Consider the following 9,895-nt stretch of genomic DNA (forward strand, 5'->3'; position numbering starts at 1 on the left):
TAGAAATTTTCACAAATAGAAAAAATTTATTAATGTTTGTTGGAAACTGCATGCAACAACAACAACAACAAAAACAACAACGACAACAAATGGTTTGAATTGAGTTGAAAATTTAAATTAAAAAAAATGAACTTAGATCAAACTTCTAACTTAAAAGGTAATTTTCGTTTTTTTTTAATGAAACATAATACAAAATATTATTGTAAATTTTTAGAATAGAATTTTAAAAAGCAAAGATGGTCAATACTCCAATCACTGGATCAGGTTCTTATTTAACTAATGAAAAGTCCTGCTACCGAGAATGCTCTTTCCCATTCAATTCATGTGGGTGGAAGCGTCTTTAATGCATTTAAGAGAAGACGGATGTTATGTGTTTTTTCACCCGAAGCTTGGAGATTTCTAGTTCGTTTTTGAGATAGTAATACTTCTTTTGCTCTTTAATATTCTTGATTTGTCTATCGCGGCTGCTTTAATAGAAACATCAAGCTTATAGACCGATAATTCGGCAGTTCGTTCGTCTTTAATAATCAGGTTTATGAAGAAAAACTTCATACTTGCAGTTTTCGTACTCGTTTGTATCCTTGCCCAATTTGCACAACCTGGCGTTACGCAGTTGTTGAAGCTACCGGGCATGGTTAAAAATTAACACAGCGTAAGCACAATTATTCCAGATATTACAGGTTCTGACAAGTAAAGAATTTTCAGCATCCTGCCACAAATAAGCTACGTATTGATTCTTGACCATTTATGACATGCCATAACGAGCAAAAATTAAAAAAAAAACTAATAGATAGGTTTAAAATTAATAAATACAAATGTATTCTGACAGTGAATGAGATAATTATACTTTCTATTTGCAAAATTTCTCAATCTTAACACAAAATAAGAAAAAAGTGAATTTTTAAGAAATTTGTGGGATTTCCCGGAATGAGAAGAATTTTCCGGGTTAAAAAAACAACCGGGATTCCGGGATCCTGTTTGAGAAATCCTAATGGCAATGCAACACTTGAGCGATCTGCCTAAGGAGGATGCCTTCCGTGAGGTCTTTTTAAGGGTAACTGGCCCTATTTAGGCGTTACAGAAGTGGAGAAATCCCGAAAAACTTCACGTGGCCAGCCCGTCCTGGCGAGGCGTGAACCCACGACCGAACTCCCAGTGTTCTGGGAACGGAAACGCTTGGGCCCATTTCTCTTCGAGGAATTTTTGGGGGAATATTTTCTTATAAAAGATTGGTGTGGGCCTCTTATTGGTAGTGACCCCAGACAATTGTCCTTTTTGCCCATAGGATAACGAACCACTGACATCCATATATATCTCGCTTCTAGAAAAACCTTCAATCTCACCTTTTTCAATTTCTACTTAGCCAATCTCTGAATTTTTTTCTATTTGATGCGGAACATAAAAACATTATAATAAAAAAATATTTATCCGGAATTCTAGCTAGGCTTCTACTAGGAGTAGTTTTCGATGCTCTATCTGATTTTCCAACCGGAAGTTTCTATGTTACGTGGTTTTTTCTTTTTTTTTTTGTGGTTTTAGACCCCTTACCGCTCAGAGAGCACAAAGAGGCCAAGAATGTTGTTTATTCAAGAGTGTACTGTGTTGGTAAGTGTCCCTAAATGGGCTCATAGATGTCCCATTTAGGGCTCATAATTTCTAGTCCCTTGTGAGGGCTCATAATTTTACGTTTTATGCAGGGCTGTGGAGTCGCGTAAAAATCTACCGACTCCAACTCCGACTCCGACTTTTCCTTACCAATCCGACTCCGACTCTGACTCCGGCTAAAACACCAAAACTCCAGACTCCGACTCCGACTCCGACTCCGACTCCACAGCCCTGGTTTTATGTGTTATGTCTTAGTTTTTATTATGTATGTTATATTTTATGTAATGCTTTTAACTTACCAAGAATTTTTATATTTATTAAGAGTAAGAAAAGGCAGATAGAATAGTTGCAGTATGCATCCCTAGCCAACCTGACCTAACTGGTTTTTGAATTTTTCAAAGTGGGTGAAGAAGAGAAATCACAGTGAGCAATTCAGCGATAAAGTCTACCAGCAAAAAGGAAAAGTGATTTTTGATGGGATGCATCACCACTGTTGGTAAATGCTACAGCCTTCCGGAAGGTCTGTAAAGTTAACGGGGAGCTGACCCCCCATTTGGGGAGGAAAGGTGGAGGAAACCAGGAAAAACTCCACCTGGCCAGCCAGGGAAAACCAAAAGTAAAAGTTGTTTAATATATGGGGATAAAAATGTAAATGGGAATGCTGGAGAACCTTACCGCTTGTGGGAGAAATAGTGTGTGAAAGAAAAATAGAAGAAAAGATCCACCACACAGTCTCCAACAGGTGTGTGGTTCTGTGTGGTGCGGATGCCGTCCTCATATCTTCACAATGTAATATAATGGTGGATTCTTCTTTTGATGGATACTTTTCTTCTTCCTGCTTAATTACTTTAATATTATTATTACTTACAGCTAAAGCTTACCACTAAGCAGTGCTACAGAAGAAGTATGAAAAGAGTAAGTTATATTTTTGGGGCGAAAATGATTATTTTGAAAAGGAAAAAATAGAGTTTTGTGTTGTAATAATAAGGATCCTCATGGTGGCTAAAGGAGAGATAGAGTTAATATTAGTGTATCAGAGTTGAAGTTAGAGTGATAGTAGTAGTATAGATGAGTGTACAGTTTGAAGTGTTGGCGTCTATTTCGTTTATTCTTTCAGGATGAGGTAATGATTAATGAACCAAATTTAGTATGGTAGTAGCTTCTATACAAAAAAGATTGATTCTATTAAATTAAATTTTTATGATAAAATCTTATAACAAATGGTGTCGTATACAATTTTATTCATCATAATTAAAAATATAAAAGTTATTTTTTAAACAAAATCTCGTAACAGCCGGGAGAATTACGCGACTCGTTGCTGAATTTTTTTATTTTTGCAACATATAATTTTTGTGGCATTGTAAATAAACCAGCAACGAGTTGCTCAATTTTCCCGGCAACATTTAAAATTTTGGTGGTGCCATCTGTTATCATATTTTATTAATCAACTTTTTATATTTTTAACTATTAGCCTATAAAATAGTAAAACATTAATTTTGAGAATGCGAATGAGTTTTATAAAAAAATTGTGAATGCTAATAATGAGTAAAATCGTCATTAAGACCAACCCTACTGGATATACACACGACCCCATTATCTCCCCACCACTCGACCTTTACCACCAAAATTTAATAGCATCAATCCCCCTAATACACAAACCTCCCTGCAAAATTTCAGAAATTTTCTACAAAACGCACGGGAGTTTTTTACCTTCAACCAGGATGAAAAAAATCGTGCCCACACATACACACTAACATCCATACGAGATATACAGAAATGAAACCCGCTTTTTTTTTCCTTTGTATTTCTCGGCGTTTTAAGATGTCCTAAGTCTAAAAATGTAAAAATCTGAGCGGGGATTATTTTTTTGCCGGATCGCCATACTTTCCCTCTGTTATAACAGCCGGAAAAGTAAAATGTAAAATATAAAAAGTAAATTATAATCATCACAATGTAAGTAATTTATAATTTTTTCTGATATTTTGATGATGTAACTACTTTACAATTTTATGAAATGTGTTTAAATGAATGTGAATAAAGAAATTTCATAAACTATTTTTTGTATCTTGAAGATTCGATTTAAATGAAGCAAAGCATTAACCTATTTACCATGTCATATGAAATATCAAAATCTTTGTAAATTTGACATTTCGATTTAGTTTTACTTTCCTGGCTGTTATATATAAGAAAGAGAAAAGTGCAGCGATCGGTCAAAAAATAACTCTTCAAATTTTTATATTTTTGGACTGAGGAGACCTGGAAACGTCGGAAAAAAAATTCGGGGTAATGTCTGTATGTATGGATGTTAGTGTGTGGGAAGCACAATTGTGTTCACCCTGTTTGAAGCTGTGTTAATTACACAGTAATTAAGCTTCAAACAATCGAAATTTTCTAAAATTTTAAGTGGAGAGATTCCTGTATTAAGGGCAGAGGTGTCAAACTAGCAGTCCCTGATGTGATTTTTCGTGGCCTGCAGCAACAATGCTCTGGAACTAAATGAAACGGCTTACAGATCAAGATTAACTGATAAACATCTATCTGTCATAATAAAGATTGTTCTGAGTCTTTGAATCCAGATATTGGAAAACTAGGAGGAGGATCAAGTTTCTGATAAAAACAATTAATTTTAGTTTTTAAATATGTACAGTAAATAAAATAAATGTTTAAATAAAATAAATACTATAGTAATTACATATTGTTGAATTGAATTCACTGAACTACAAAATGTGTTTTAATTGTCCTATCTATATTCCTGCATTCTCACTTGAAAATTATAATTTTATTAAAATTTGTAAATGTGATATGGCCCACGTGAATCTTATCAGTAGCATTAATGGCCCGTTGTATAAATGAGTTTGACACACCTGATTAAGAGCATTGATTATATTAAATTTTGGTATAATTAAAGGTTAAGTGAATAGGGAAATAGAGGTAGGCATCAAATCTCGAGTTGAGTAAGATTTAATGAAAATTTTTCTCGTTATTAGCATTTACAATTTTTTTTAATAAAATTTATCTCTATCCTCAAAATTAAGCTTTTTGCCATTTAATTATAATAATTAATAATATAAAACTGTTTTTTTTTTTAAATCCTAATACTACCATATTAAATAGGTTTCCGCTAAAGTTCCTAATTAACTAACCCTTTGAATACGGTAGTATTACGGTAAAAATAATATTTATTTAACTGCCCATAAAAAGATATGATTCTTTTGTGAATCTTTAAATAAAATATCATAACATATGGCGACACCGAAATTTTAATTTCTTTTGGGGAAAGTTATGTAACTCTTTGCACGATTTTCTTTTATTACAAATTTTAAGTGTTTTTTTAAATGACTATTCTAAGTTTTGTACCATTTTATTACTTTGTGAAACGCATCCAAAAAACTTCTGAACAAATACGAGTAAGTTAAGAATTTTCGTATTTTCAATGGCATAATTGAAATTAAATTTCCAATGAGACCAAATGTTAATTTGTTATTATTATGTATGAAATCCATAATTTAGAAAGTTTTGTGGATTTTGAAATTCTCTGACTTATTGGACTTTTATTACACGTTGAAATTCAATCAAGTTATATAATTCCAGCATCCAACTTGTTAGGAGTTAGGAGATCCCAAAACTTTAGACTTACATTGCGATGTGTTGGTTACAGCTGAATATGGTGATATTTTGGAATGGCAGAATTGGAATTGTACCTTTCTGTCATAAAAATAAAATTAAAAATATAATCACAACCATGCTAATATAAATGAAATTTAATTACTCTTGTTTTGTGGCTAAAATTAAATATTCACAAAGCATTAATTAAGGGTACTATAAAATGGGAGCTTCTTAAACTGTGGGTCGCGAAAAATTTGAAGAGGCGTTTTCGATGTCGATGATTATGAAGTCAAAATGTCGGTCATCTCCGGAAACGTTGATGATGTTCGACGCCCTTCAGTATCAAAATCTAAATTGCAAAATCTAAAGAAAAACTAGCAAGAAACATTTAAATGACGTCTCATCTTCACAAAAGAAGATTGTTTTATAGATATTTAACCAAAAGATCAAAACTTATAGAAGTGTTCATTAGCCCTAACAGTGGCTTCTGATCATCCAACAAATTGGTTGTTGCAAAAGATTAAACCACTTTCGGCACTTAAAATGGAGGAAATCATAGAAAAATAGATAAAATTACCGATAAACAACTAACTAATAACTAATATTAACCACTTATTTTCCATCATTACCCCTGTACCCGATTGATAAGTGGTTTAGTCTAATTTTACAATTGCCAACTTAAATTAGAGAGGTGGTAACATTAATATACAAATAAAATTAACAATATAACATTTTAATTATTGTTTAAAATAAAATGAAAGATGGTCCAAAATTCAATCTTGCAAATAACATTTATAGTCATTTCGATTATAAATTGTAGACTACGTTAAAGTAAAGAATTTTCGTTATATTAATTAAAATTATATGTAACCACGTCAATTTAAAAACAAAAATAAACATTTAAATAGTAACAATATTTTATTAATGTAATTTTTAGAGTTTTATTTCATTTCATTCGCAATGTAATAGTAAGCTTGTAAACTATAATTATTTAATTCTATACAATCATTGTAGGAAAAAAATGGCAACAGTTTTTATTACAAAAGTCAATGTATAATTTATTTACATTAATACAGAATCTAACTGAAAATTCGAATACAGTTATATAAAATTATAATCTACGTGCTACTATGAATTATCTAGTTCTTCCGTTGATAAAGTTAATACAGGATTGGTAAATACTATCGATCGTCTTCCATGTTTCTGTCTACATCTTCCGGATTTAGTGATCAAAACCCTTTCTAATCTAGGTGAATCGGCAGAAATATATCCATTAGCATCTTCAGATCTTTCATTCCTATTTTTTCTTCTGAACAGACGAAGGAAAGAAAAACAACCTCCACTACAAACTTGTCCCATATCAAAATACAACTAATACAAATTGTTTAAAGATGAGAATCATTTTCAAGCATTTTAATGCCTAAGTAAAAACATTAAAGTAGCTTAAATATCTGTGAATGAAAATTCATTTTTATAAATGAATATTTAACTATATTTTTTACTGTATAATGATAGAGAAACCTACCTTTTAAACGAGAATTTGGCTACAAGTAATGGAAAGGAATTCATTCTATGCCAAGAACTGTGTACTAAACGGAGCAAAACTTCACAAATTATCGAAATAACTAAGGATGTGGCGGGTATTTCCGTCTACAGAATGATAGCTCCAAGTTCCTGTATCCAAGACAAAGTTCTCTTTCTTTTATAGATTTTATGTTGTTTTTAAAATAACTTTTGCCACCAACTTCGTATAAAAATTATTTTTAAATTAAAGGAAAATTTTAATAATTCATTTAGAATTTTATGTATGAAGCAATAAATATTAATTAGTAATTTCTAAAATATTTAACATTTTTTAAAATCTTTATACTATTTAAGTATAAGATATATGAAAAAAATGAAAAAATAATTCATATTTTGTTTCGCCTTCCTTTATCCAAATCATTTTTTATCTATTCCTTTTTACGTCACTATGTGTGTGATTTTTTTAAATACGTCTAACCTTTCCACTATTTAATTAAATGTTAACATTTTTAAAAGAAAGTTAGACATTTTTGTGAATAATACTTTTGTTATATTTTATTTCGATACGCTTAACGTCGTAACAACTAAAGTTGTTCACAAGACTGAACAAATCACTGAAAACAGAATAAAATAAAAAGCGAATAAAATTTTCATAATTACCATCTCAATTACGTAACGTGACATCTGATGGCAAAATTTTTAACTATTCAAAATAGAGCATGGAAAATATAAAAGCTCAAATAAAATTTGTTTATATAAGAAGCGCATCAATCAAGTTCGGGAAATTTAATTTATAAAAAAAAGTAATAAAATAAAATAAATTGAAATATTTCTGATAGAAACATTTCAGTAGTCTTCAAAACACACTCCTCGCCGCCATCTATTTTTTTAACGCTATAGTAATTTATTTATGCCTTCATGAAATGCCCTTTTTGGATTTTCGAAATTTTCTCCCTTTCAAAGAAATTTTCAATTTGGGAAATAGAAAGTGTGGCTAGGTCTGGCGAGTCCCAACTAACAGGAAGATGTTTTGTGTTTAATGGCTTGATTACAATGAGATGAATCATTGATATATTATATGGTTGTTTTTCTATTATATCTTTTTATGATTCGAAATTAGATTTACAGGTAACCCCTGTATAACACGGGAGTTACGTTCCAAAAGATTGCCATGTTCTGCGAAACAAAGAACTAGTGCGAAAGGGGGGTTAGGTTCCAAAAATTAAAAAACATGCTGTTAAATCCTTATTTAAATCGGATTTATTATTCGTTTTTTCATAGGTAAAATACTTATTTAAGTAAATATTTTACCAGAGGATTATTCATCCTATATGATGATCTCAGCATGAGCATCATCAACTGGTAAGTTTTTGCGTGCGTTCGTTAGCTATTAACGAACGCACCCTAATTAATAGTGGTCGCTCTGCAACAGGAGTGCGCTGCTGTTTGTAGGCATTTAGGAACGACGGGTGAAAGAAAGATGGCGGCGCCAGCACTATCGAAAGTATCGTGATGGAGAAATCTATAATTATAAAATGAGCTTTTAGAGGCAAAAGAAGGGTCCCAATTATAAAATTTAACCATTAAATGGATTATTTGTTGAAAGAGCATTCAAAATAGCCACGAAAACAATTAGAATGCTCACGCGGAGTTACACAGAGGTATAAAAGAACGCACCGTTTATTACATTTCATGTTGTACGAGGCAATTCCCGACCCGTGTTAGTGTGAGCCCGTGCTATAAAAGCACCTTGTTATACGGGGATGTTCCCAATTCTCGAACCGTGTTAGAGTGAATCCGTGCTATAGAAGTGCCGTGTTATACGGGGGTTACCTTATTGTGTTTCTCAGGCAGATAAATTTTATCCTTTTCGAATTCAATTCACATCAAATTTCCTATTAACTCAACAGTCTTGAAATAATATTGTCATATTTCACATCAGTTGATGTTCCTATTCCTTATCTCAAAAACCAATCCAAATCTTTTATAGGATTATTTAAAATATTTTAAAATAATTATTGTTCTATGAATAGAATAAATTACAGTTTTCTTAACTATTGAATTTCAATTCATATCATTCTAACAAATTGTAAAAAAGCAAAAATTATAATTTGAGCATCCAATTAACTTATCATAGTTACATGATCTTTAATAAAAGAGATTAATGCAATTAGCTGAATGTAAGTGTTTCTGCAATACGCTTCTTGTTTAGTCTTGTGTTCAATTATACTAGCACTATAATGGCTTTTCCTTTTTTGCTAGACTTATTACACCATCAGTCAGAGAGAGGACAAACTTTAGAAAATAATATCTTTATTTCCCTGGAGTATGCATTTTGGACATTAAGTCCCTTTTCAACTCCAAGTGATATAACTGTTTAGGGAATAATGCTTACAAGTTAGCATAAAAACTTTGCAATGTTACAAAATATGTAAAAGATTTTTAAACTTACATGATCATGAAAAGGACTTAATGTCTGAAATGCATACTCCTCAGGGAAATAAAGATACGATTTTCTAAAGTTTGTCCTCTCTCTGACTGATGGTGTAATAAGTCTAGCGAAAAAGGAAAAGCTGTTATAGTGCTAGTATAATTGAATGTAAGGGTTTAAAGCTTCATAAAACTTAATAATCAACATGAACAAAATTAATTGCATTGATAAAAATTTTTTTATATATGTGTATAAAATATATAAAACTCGTATATAAAACTCTACACCTTATATTCAAATCAACTGACATTTTATCCTTCATATAAATATACTTACAAAAGATGAATTTATTGATATTGATAGATGTATCAATATTATAGTTGAAATATGAAATACTAATACTGGTTTTATTCAAATAATGACTATTTTAAACTGCAAATTTTCTCTGCCATTACTATTTGAGTGGTCATTACTTCCTTTGTGCATACTCACTTTAATTCCATTATTAATAAAAAGTATTTAAACATTTCTCTATGAAAGTAACATACTTTATAATGCATGTTACTTTCTATATGTCAGTAATAAGAAAATAATTAAAAAGTACACCTACTGTATATTATACATTTCATACATTTAAATGTCTATTAAAGTATGTGTTGGTCTATTAAAGTTTGTTAAATAAATAAATATGATATACCTATCATAGCTTTTGGTAAAACTAATATTTAA

This window comes from Centruroides sculpturatus, unplaced genomic scaffold, assembly GCF_000671375.1.
Source record: "Centruroides sculpturatus isolate CEXI.00-Female unplaced genomic scaffold, Cexi_2.0 scaffold889, whole genome shotgun sequence".
NCBI classification, from domain to species: Eukaryota; Metazoa; Arthropoda; class Arachnida; order Scorpiones; family Buthidae; genus Centruroides; species Centruroides sculpturatus.